Source organism: Nelumbo lutea, chromosome 2 (genome assembly GCF_056320005.1).
Source record: "Nelumbo lutea isolate HS-2025 chromosome 2, American lotus-T2T, whole genome shotgun sequence".
Lineage (NCBI taxonomy): Eukaryota > Viridiplantae > Streptophyta > Magnoliopsida > Proteales > Nelumbonaceae > Nelumbo > Nelumbo lutea.
In genome coordinates this window covers 16,632,829-16,643,097 of record NC_142685.1, presented here as the reverse complement: position 1 = coordinate 16,643,097, position 10,269 = coordinate 16,632,829, and the positions used below count along the sequence as shown (strand labels likewise).

General features: G+C 37.8%; 1 pseudogene; it reads left to right on the top strand.

The window, feature by feature from the left end:
* On the top strand, positions 1-1,106 carry LOC148868854 (fasciclin-like arabinogalactan protein 2 pseudogene; annotated as a pseudogene).
* The last annotated feature ends 9,163 nt before the right edge of the window (positions 1,107-10,269 follow it).

The following is a 10,269-nucleotide window of genomic DNA, read 5'->3' as shown; positions in this document are numbered from 1 at the left end:
ATGCAGCTCTTCCCAATGGCCACCGGAACAATAACCCTCTCTCCTCTTACTCTTAGTTGGGGTCATCGATGCACCCAAATATCACATGCATCCTAGCAAAGTACCCCGAATTCTCCATCTTCAATCAATACTTAGTTGTCACTTAACTCATCATAGAGATCAACCAACGCGAGACCATCGCAAGTCTGTGTAGTCTATAATGGCGGCATGTCAGACCTCCTGTCCAAACACCTCTCATTTACACCATCAAATTATCAAAAACGCCATATCCCTTCACGCTCTCCACGATTATTTTGGTGCACAGAAGTAGCACCAAATGACAAATGGTACAGTCTTGACTACCACCATGTGTTTCAAGGGCCACTAGCTCCGGCCCCGACGCTTCTAACTTCGTCAACATCACCACTCTAAAAGGTAGTAAGGTCGGCTTTGGAGCTGAATCCAACCATGGCAAGGTCATAGCATCCGCTGAAGACAAAGCCCCCACTTCGGGCCCCAGCCAATTAAACCTCACATCTCTAATGTTAAAGCAAGGTTGTAAGGTTTTTGCATATACGCTAGTGGCTTCCGAAGCTAAGCAGACATTTGACAACAATATTGAAGGAGGGTTAACGGTGTTCTGCCCCACTGACCAAGTGTTTAAGGACTTCATGCCCAAATACAAGAACCTAACAACAAATGGGAAGAATTTGTTGTTATTGTATCACATAATTCTTGTTTACGATTCCATGGAAATGTAGAGGTCGAACAACGAAATTGTGAACACGTTAGCAATAGATGGTGCAAATAAGTATCATTCCACAATTCAGAACAACGCACGAGTTGGTAAAATTGGAGAATATCGTGACAACCAAGATAACAATAAAATATTGTTTACGATTTCAAGGCTTTGCCAATGCCAATGCTGGCTCCAACACCGACACCTATGGTTGCTAAGTCTCCCAAGGCACCGAAGCATGTGTCACCACCGATACCAGAGTCCATGTCTCAAAATGGTGAGCTGTCTGATCAAATCGTGGCTGATGGCAAACAGCGTTGTTAGATTTAACAACGAGATATGGACGGTAGCGGTTTTGGATGTGTTGTTGTCGATTTGGCTAGGGTAAAATGGGTATTTGGAAAATTTAGGGGAGGTTTTTGTTGAATTCTTTAAAAATTTAGGGGAGGATTTTGTTAAAGAGAAACTAAAGGGGAGGTTTTTATGATTGTCAAAAACTTTAGGGGAGATTTTTATGATTGTCAAACTTTAGGGGAGGTTTTTATGATTATCAAAAATTTTAGGAGAGGTTTTTTATTTTATCCTTTCTTTTAAGATAATCGTTTCACTTAATCCTAAACAGAAATACTAAAACCTTAATAACATTATTTTATGTTTTCTTCATCTCCTCTATGTTGTTTGCCACCCAAGAATGATCTATCGTAAGTCATAACTCATAATAAACTATAGTCATTTCTAACACTAGTTTGTTTTGAATTTTGTACTATAAAAACAAAAAAAAATAGCATCAACAAACAAATACTAATGAAACATAGAATTAAAACATATGTAGTAAAAGTTGAGTTAAGATCTAAAATCGAGAAATTCTACGAGGTTTTTAAGGATGGGAAGAAAGTTGGGTTGGGCCCAACCCAACCCAAAATTGACTTTGGGTTGGGTTAAGGTTGAAGGAATTTAGTTAGGATTAAGGTTGGGTTGATCGGGTTAAAGGTCAGGTTGGATTAGGGTTAGGGTTGGGGTTTAGAACTTAGGGTTGGGTTAGGATTGGCCTCAATCCGACCTAACCCAACCCGACTTGCAGCCCTAATCGATAGCCAAGATAGATGATAAAACACAAGGTGATCAAGATGCCAAAACCTGATAAAAATGAAGGGGTGCATCTTCTAAATAAGAGCCTTTCTGAAGCCACAAACGGAAGTATTATTAACACCTTGATCGTGATAAAGGTGCACAAATGAAAACTGAGTTTCACTGATTTCTAAATTCCCAATAAGGGATTTCAAATCTCTAAATAAAGGTATCTCAAAAAAGGGGGAAAAAAACACTGCCTTCTAAGTTCTAAGGATTTCAAATCAATTAACACATTTAACTATACAAAATATTAAAGCGGGCCGCACTCGTACATTTTCCTATACAACATATCAATGTAGCCCCTATCTACAGTTTTACACATTGACATATGTGATCATCACCTATGGGCCCCATATAATTCATCACATAAATACAAATGATTATTTCAATACATGAAATTAGTTTAATATGAATTCTTCTTTTGACAAATACTTCGATACAAACAATAAAACAATCCAATTCATGTAATTACAAAAAAAGAAAAATTTATGGTTTGCTCCCCACCCCCACCAAAAAAATATTGATTTTTTGAATGTATTGTCCCAAACCCCATCTGTACTATAATACCCCCCTTGAATTGTGATAGATTCCCCCACCTATTATTGTCCCTAATGTATAAACTCATAAAATTTTCCGAAGTTGAGATAAAAACACTAAAATTGAATAAAATGGTTATTGAATTGGAACCAATTCATAAGCGCCGATAGCCAAGAGTGCCAAATCTGGAACACGGTCATTAGATTGAATCAACACTGCGCAAGAGGTCCCACAATCATGTTGCAGCCACTAAGAATGTTGAATGTTTTGGTTTGGTTTCCTCACGCTGCAGCTATTGAGTGCAGAAATGGAAGAGTGATGACTAATAACAGATTGCTTTAGGTCTTATTTTACTTCATTTGTATTGCAGTCAAATGAAACAAGGTAAAATTTGAATTAAACAATTATTATTCAGACTTAGCGCCCAAATCATTTGCACAACCGTAGTTTTACAAAGCAATAATATCATAGGAGAATCATAAATAGTAGTATATCATATGCAAACAAAGGTTCAGGCCATGCTACAAAGCAAAATGATAGATTTCAGATCTGGAAAAGTTAACTCATAGTAGCAAATTCATGATGGAATCACGAGAAATTTCAGATTTGATTGCTCAATTAAACAATAGAATATATCTATCATATGCAAACAAAGCAAGATTCACACCATTCTACAAAGCAAAAATTATAAGTCATTCTACAGAGCAAAATGGTAGGTTTCAGGTTTGAAAATTTGAACTTATAGCAAATTCATGATGGAATTGAATGAGAAATTTCAGATTTGAAAAGCAATTAATAGTACTTCTTAAATGCAAACAAAGCAAGACCCAAACTATATTACAGAGCAAAATGGGAGAAAATTCAGATTTTATTCAAGAACATTTCTTTCCTTCTCCTTCAGTTTTCTTCTAATTGTATATTTATAGTCGCTGATATTTTTACTTTTGTTTAAACTTGCATGGTTTAATCACAGTTAAAGCTGCAAGTTTTGAAGTTTTTGAAATGCACAAAGCACCGATTATAAATTGTAAGAGAAAGCCTCTAATTTATTATCTCTCTTCTAGTTTGTCTGCATAGGAAGCCTCTAATTTATCACATCCATAGGTTTACCAGCTTTAAAAGGTGATGAGTATTAAGCCTAGATATGGTTACAATCTCTTAGACAAAGTATTAGTTTCATTACGGACTCAACAATTAAGACATGGAATTGACTACTAACCAAGAGTGATAGATAAATAGATAAATAGAAACAGTTTTAAGCCTTTAATGGAAACCAAAAATTCCTGAATTTTTCAAACCACCAAAATTTTAACAATATTCAAATCAATCCCGTGAGATAACAGGTAAAAGTGTTTATCCTTTGCTCCAACTTCATGGACTCATTTCAGAATAGGCTATGTAAACTCTTATTATGGATACCAGTTCAGAAGCTTTTTTAACTCCAAGAAAATTTTACATACTCAGTAGAATAGAAAAACATTTGATGCATCGTTCAAAATGGCATACACTGGGTCCAATTTTTTTTTTTTGATAAAATTTAACCAGAATTTATTAAGAAAAAGAGGGGGAACAAGGGGAGATTGTGTTCACACCAAATTTAGCTAGGCCATCTGCAGTATGATTGTGTTCCCTAGGAATCCAAACCAAATTAACATTCAAACAATCCAAAGAATCCCAAGCTTCAGTCAGATATGATTCAGTCTCCAAGCCCCCCCCCCCTCTTTGTCTCTTAACCATTTTGTCGTATTTGCTGAATCACCTGCAATGATCAAATTCTGAATTCCCAAATTTTTTATTATCCTGATTCTGGTGAGAGCAGCCATCACTTCAGCCTTTGTGGAGTCTTCCCTTACTGTACCTCAATACCAGCAAGCCCAGGATTATCTAAGGCACAACTGTCAGAGTTAAGGGTTATCACTCCACTGATGGGTACGGGATGCCTCAAGGATGTTTGTTGGGGATGAGGGAGAAAAAGAAAGGGGTGAACATCTCTGATAAGATCATTGACTGAAAGTCCTTTGAACAGAACTGAATTCACCGTCCAAAGGATGCAAAGGTAGGTAATATCTGAGATTAATTCCTCCAAGGTTCTGCTTTTATGTCAAAGAGGCAATTGTTTCTTTCATCTCAAACACCCCACAACACTGCATGTAGCATTGATTGCCAAAAGATTTAATCCCTTTTGCTTAGCCCTGTTCCTTGCCATTGGTTCAATGTGTCCATAATGTGTTTTGGAAAAGCCCAGCTATAACCTACCATTTTCAAGAAGTGGGACCATATCCTTTGGGTGAAACTGCAGTGAAGAAGGATGTGATCTGCAGATTCACCCTCGCTGAGGCATAAAATACAAACATGAGGAGATATGGAGCAGCATCTTCCCAAAAGTTTTTTCTGTAGGAGATCAAAGTATTAACTTTCTAGGGACAAGCTTCCCAAACAAAGAAGCAAATTCTTGAAGGGATGTGGCTACACCAGATTTTAAAGCTGGAACTATGTTCTGTGAACTAGTCTGATGTGGCAGAAACAAGTTTCACCAAAATTTTAATGCTTGAAGTTTAAATAGGAACCTGGTTTTGGACAGTGGAAACACATTTAAAAAGGAATTTCAAGATGAAGATTCATTCCATCATTCTAGTTATTAACTAACCTGTTAATCTTGAGATCATTTTGATGAAATTGTTCTACAAATTGCCCTCTTCTGCGTTCTGCAAACATTCATTTTGACGAAATTCAACTAAAAATAAGAAGCAAACTAAAAATTGTCCCACAAGCAAATCAGGAGATCATATCGCTATCAAATGATGGAGATCATACCTGGTTTTAAATCGGATTTCCCAGCTTCAGACAGAGAAAGTGAGAGAGAGGGGAGGGGTCAGATCTGAAAGGAACCGAGGTACGAGTAGAAGTTTGGCTCGAAGAAGAAAGAAAAAACTTAAGGGGAAAAAAAGGAAGAAGAGGAAGGAGGACTACATACCTGGTGCAGATTCGTTTAGCCTAGCCGAGGTACCAGGACTACATACCTGGTACGAGTAGAGGTTTGGATCTGAAAGGGTTTTTTGAATGCCCTTTCTCAAACAAAAAGATCCATATGCTCAAAAGACCTGAAGCTTTCGGATTTAAGAAAAATCTGAGCTTTCTCAAGCTTTTTGGGGGCCTGTCTTTTCGGCTTCCTGTCTTTTGGTTACCAAACGAAAAAGCTCAAAATCAGGTCTTCTAAGCTTTAAAAAGCTTGAAAGACCACTTAAAAAGATTTGCCAAACGCCCCCTAAATCTTTGGCATTTCTTTTAACACAAAGCCACAAACTACAAAGAGGCCACTCTCGGACTCAACCCATGTTCCCACACATGTTAGCCCAAGGAGTATGTACCCTTCCAAAAGCAGTTTCTGATTTCTTCCCCACAAATAAAGCCATGATCAGAGCATGAAAATCTTGGGCACTTCTGCTTCACATTTTGAAGGACGTGAATTCTACTAGGGGTGCAAATGGGTTGGATCATGATCCAATCCAAGATCCAACTCTATTTGGTCGAATTTGGATCACCCCTGTTCAGATCAGATTCGGATCACCCCCCAAATCCAATCCAACCCGAGAAGATCCGATCCGATATATATTATATACTTATAAATGTATAATACATATATATATATGTTATTTATTTATTTATAAATATATTTTTTGCATTATATTTTTATAAATTTGTTATATTATTTTTTATAAAAAACATGTATATATATATGATGAAAATAATTAAAAAATACTTGTATTTTTGTTTTTACTTTATTTAAATTAGTATATTTTATTTTTTCTTTTTATATTTTATTAATTTTTAAAGAAACAAGTTGAATCGGATCAGATCCAAAGATCCAACTTACCGATAGAATTCTAATTCAAATTGAGTCCTATCAGATCCGATCGGATCTTCAGATCGAATCAGATCCGACATTAACAATGTTGGGTCGGATTCGAATAATACAATCCGTTTGCACCCCTAAATTCTACAAAATAAAATAAAGATGGGATGAAAATTTTACATTCTCACAAAACAATAACAACAAAAATAAGATGGTTCATGGATTGTAATTCAGTTATGAATTTTGGTTTTTGAACAACAGGCGAGTTTTCTCGATTACTAAGATTCTTCAAAGAGCTTGTGTGTCCATGAGGATTACATTACTTCTTTTATTGGCAACTTTGAAATCTTACTGAGTGACAAAAAGATTGTTCTGTACAGGGAACTTTAGTATTCTTGCTAGGCCATATCAAAATGCTATTTAACCCCACATTTCTTTTGGTACAAAGATTGACTACCCCCAAATAGCCGTTCCTTGTTAATCCCCTGCCTCGCTAGTGAATCAGCCATGCCCATGTAGGATTTAATCTGCCTCACTGCATGCCCATGTTGCCATGTTCTTTGTCATTTTTATGCCAGTCTACCACCCTTTGAGTCTCTTTCTACCATTGTATTCTTCATGTTTACCCTTTAACCCAACCTAAGTCCTTGTAGAAAAGCAAAATTTTCAGTTCCACTGGAATCTCCTACAGTAACAGTGCCTGAAACGAGAACTAATAATAGCCCCTTGACTGTTTCCATTGACTGCTCCAATACCTGTGTTGTCTGGGTTGTCCAAGCTGCAGCCATCAAAGTTAAGCTTCAGTTGAAGAGGATTACTTCAACCAAGTAGACTATTTTCCCCTTCCTCAATAACCAAATGGAATTTAATGAGATGAGAAATTATAAAATGCATATGCAGCAGTGGTGAAAGAGGATTAGCTTTTCCCCCATTAAGGATTCTTCATCTTTGTAACAAGAACTTTGAGAATGACCCCCGAGCTCAAGTTGACTTCAAATTTTGGAAAATAAACAAATCTTGCACTTTTGTGTTTGAATTTCATGCTGATGTGATTTTAGCAAAGAGGAGATGAATTAAAATAAAAAATCAGCTTACCTTCACTGACATAAAAATCATGCAGAGAAACATTTGCAATGATGGTGATGTCCCTTGTAAGCAAATAATAAATACAGCTCAAGCAAGTTGCATATAGTCCAAGTTGGGCTGCTGTCTCACCAGAATGTACTACTGACAGTTTAAGGGTCATAAATCCACCCTCTTAAGCAATACAAGTCTTTATTCCCAGCAAAAGAATCAAAATCGCCTATAACATTTTTCACATTCTGATAAGTCTTCATTGTAACCACCACCCCTAAAGAAATCAAAATAAATATTTGAAGGAAAAGAAAACTGGAAAAGGAAAGGCATACCTCACTGGACATTCCTCTGCTGGATTCTAAGCATTTAGCATATCAACTTAGCATATTAAAGAAAACCAACCTGAAGAGTTTTATCCAACATGATCTGATTTGGTCTAAATTGTGGCATATGTAAAATTAGTAATGAACTCATAGATGTTACCCCATCTAACAAAGAAGATGAAATAGAAATCCTCCACACATCAACCACAAACCAGTTCTGCTCAAAATTACCCACTCGTATATTTGGATTCAAGAAATGGAAGACAAAGAAGCATGACTGGAAGCCAAAGGGGCTCTACTCCACATATTCCTTTCTACAGCCTCATGGGGAAATTTTTGCCCTCAAACCTTTCCTTGTATGCCTGCTTGTATATATACATTTGGGAAGTTCTGTTATGGGCCCGGGCGTAGGATCTCGTCACGGGTCGGTCCCCGGGGAGAAAGCCCTGCTTTCCCTTGTGCCTTCCCTTGCCTGCAGACCCTATTGTGGAAAACTGAATGGGTGATTTGTCCAAGAGACCACCCGAACTCTCCTCACTCCTCTTGACTGGAAAACTGAATGCCTTTATTTCAACCCATAGCTCCTTAAATAGGAGATTGCAAAAGGGGGTTCCTTGTTGGATTCGGCTAGGCTAGGGTAATCCCTATCAAACTCAAACTTCTACTTCTAAATAAATTACCTACTTCTAATGGTAACACAACTCCTACTTCTAGTGGCAAACCGAACTCTTACTAAGAAGATAGGATAAGGATAAGGGGTGAGGGATAATGCAGCTGGCGGTGAGTTGGCGAGCAGAGCTGTTGTGGTAAGATAAGTGTGGACCCACCCTGATGAGCTGTCATGTGGACCCCGCTCTACTGCTGCTGCGGCGGTGCGTGCGTCTCACGGTGCTGTTGCCGTGCGGAGCGTGCAGCTGTCTAGTGCTGCTGCCGTGCGGTGCGTACTGCTGCTTAGTGCTGCTGCCGTGCGGTGCGGGCTGCTGTGCGCACTGCCGTGCGTGCTGCTGTGCATGGTGGCGCGCGCTGCTGTGTGTGTTGCTGTGCGCCCTGCCGTGCGTGCTGCTGTCGGGGCGGCGCGCGCTGCTGTGCGTGCTGCTGCCGTTCGCTGCTTCTGCCGGCCGCGGTGGTTAGGCTCGCCTACAAGTGTGTCTACTGCTTCTGTGTCTGTAACAAGTTCCTACCTGATGAACAGTTGAGATTGGCCACATCATTCTTAACATGGGAAATCTACACACGGTTGTCCAGAGAAGAAGATTATTAACCCAATTAATCTACCTTTCTCTTATTTATATTTATGCAAATACCCATACACACAACTACTAGTCAGGTTTTGGGTATTTTATGGAGTCTAATTGGTGTATGAATCTTACATGAGGCTATATGCTTGGGAATCCAAAAGAGCTGCACATGTTCCTCCTGCTGCCATGTTTCCAAAAATAAATCCTTTCTCTAAAGAAAGAACTATAGGACCGATGTGGACAAGGGGACTGAACACACATCTGATCCAGGAAAACTCAAATAGCAAGAAGTGGCATTAAGAGCTGAGTTCATCTACAGAGCTTCCCAAATTGACCTAACTAGAAACCTTCTATACTCTTTCTATACCAAACAATGTATTGTTATAGTGGTGTGGGAGAACATGTTAAGAAGCCGAAGATAACTCATGATGCTTTGACAGCAGGGCTACAATTTTTTCAGTGTAAAATGGATAGAAATTTTCAAGAGGAAATATTTGAGCTACATTTTTGCTCCTTTTACAACCAAAACTGTGTTTTCTGGCATGTATGTCAAAAACAAATTATAAGGGACAGAAAATATAACTTTGTTGTAAGGAATACAAATAAGAATTGAAATATTTCAGCCTGAAAACTTTTATGTACATTTCACTGAAAAAACTGTAGCCTAAGTTTCTGAAGCACATCCTTTCTTTACCCCCAAGACAATTTGTGGAGTAATAATAAAGCAAGTACGACATAAATATGATAACACAGCATTGTAATTTGCATGGTGGAAGATTATCTCACTAGTCAACCCAATGAACAAGGTCAGGTTCTATGACAAATTGTATAGTTCTAATGTTAAAAAAAAAAAAAGCAATAAATTATTGATATCATAGTACCAAGAGTAGATTGACAACATCCTTGGCTCAGAAGTATTACCGACTACACATATGTAGATAAATTTATTGAGCCATGCAAAGATGAGAAAATATTACTTAGTAAAAATGCAACAAATTCTTCAAGAGCTAGAAATGGACAAAACATGACCGCAGGTGTAGGTGTAAACATAAATCTCAGTTTATGGATCCAATAGAGAGCAAGAAAATCAACTAAAAACAAGTGTAAGCAAGAGGTTAGTGCAAGGATAATTAGTAGTAGGAACAACACTTCTACTACTCAATGCAACCATTTCTACTTCCCTCCTTATACTAAACTTTTCATAATCTTCTTACACCCTTAACCTACAAGTGCAGCTTTCTGATGTAATATTTGTGTGATCTTTCTAATAAAGATTTACCTTACCCTTCAAAAAAAAAGTGCACCCCCAATAAAGATATCCAGAAAACAAGAGAAAGAGGATCACATATGTAGGCCAAAAGAAGAGAATGGATGCAGAAATAGAACAGAGAC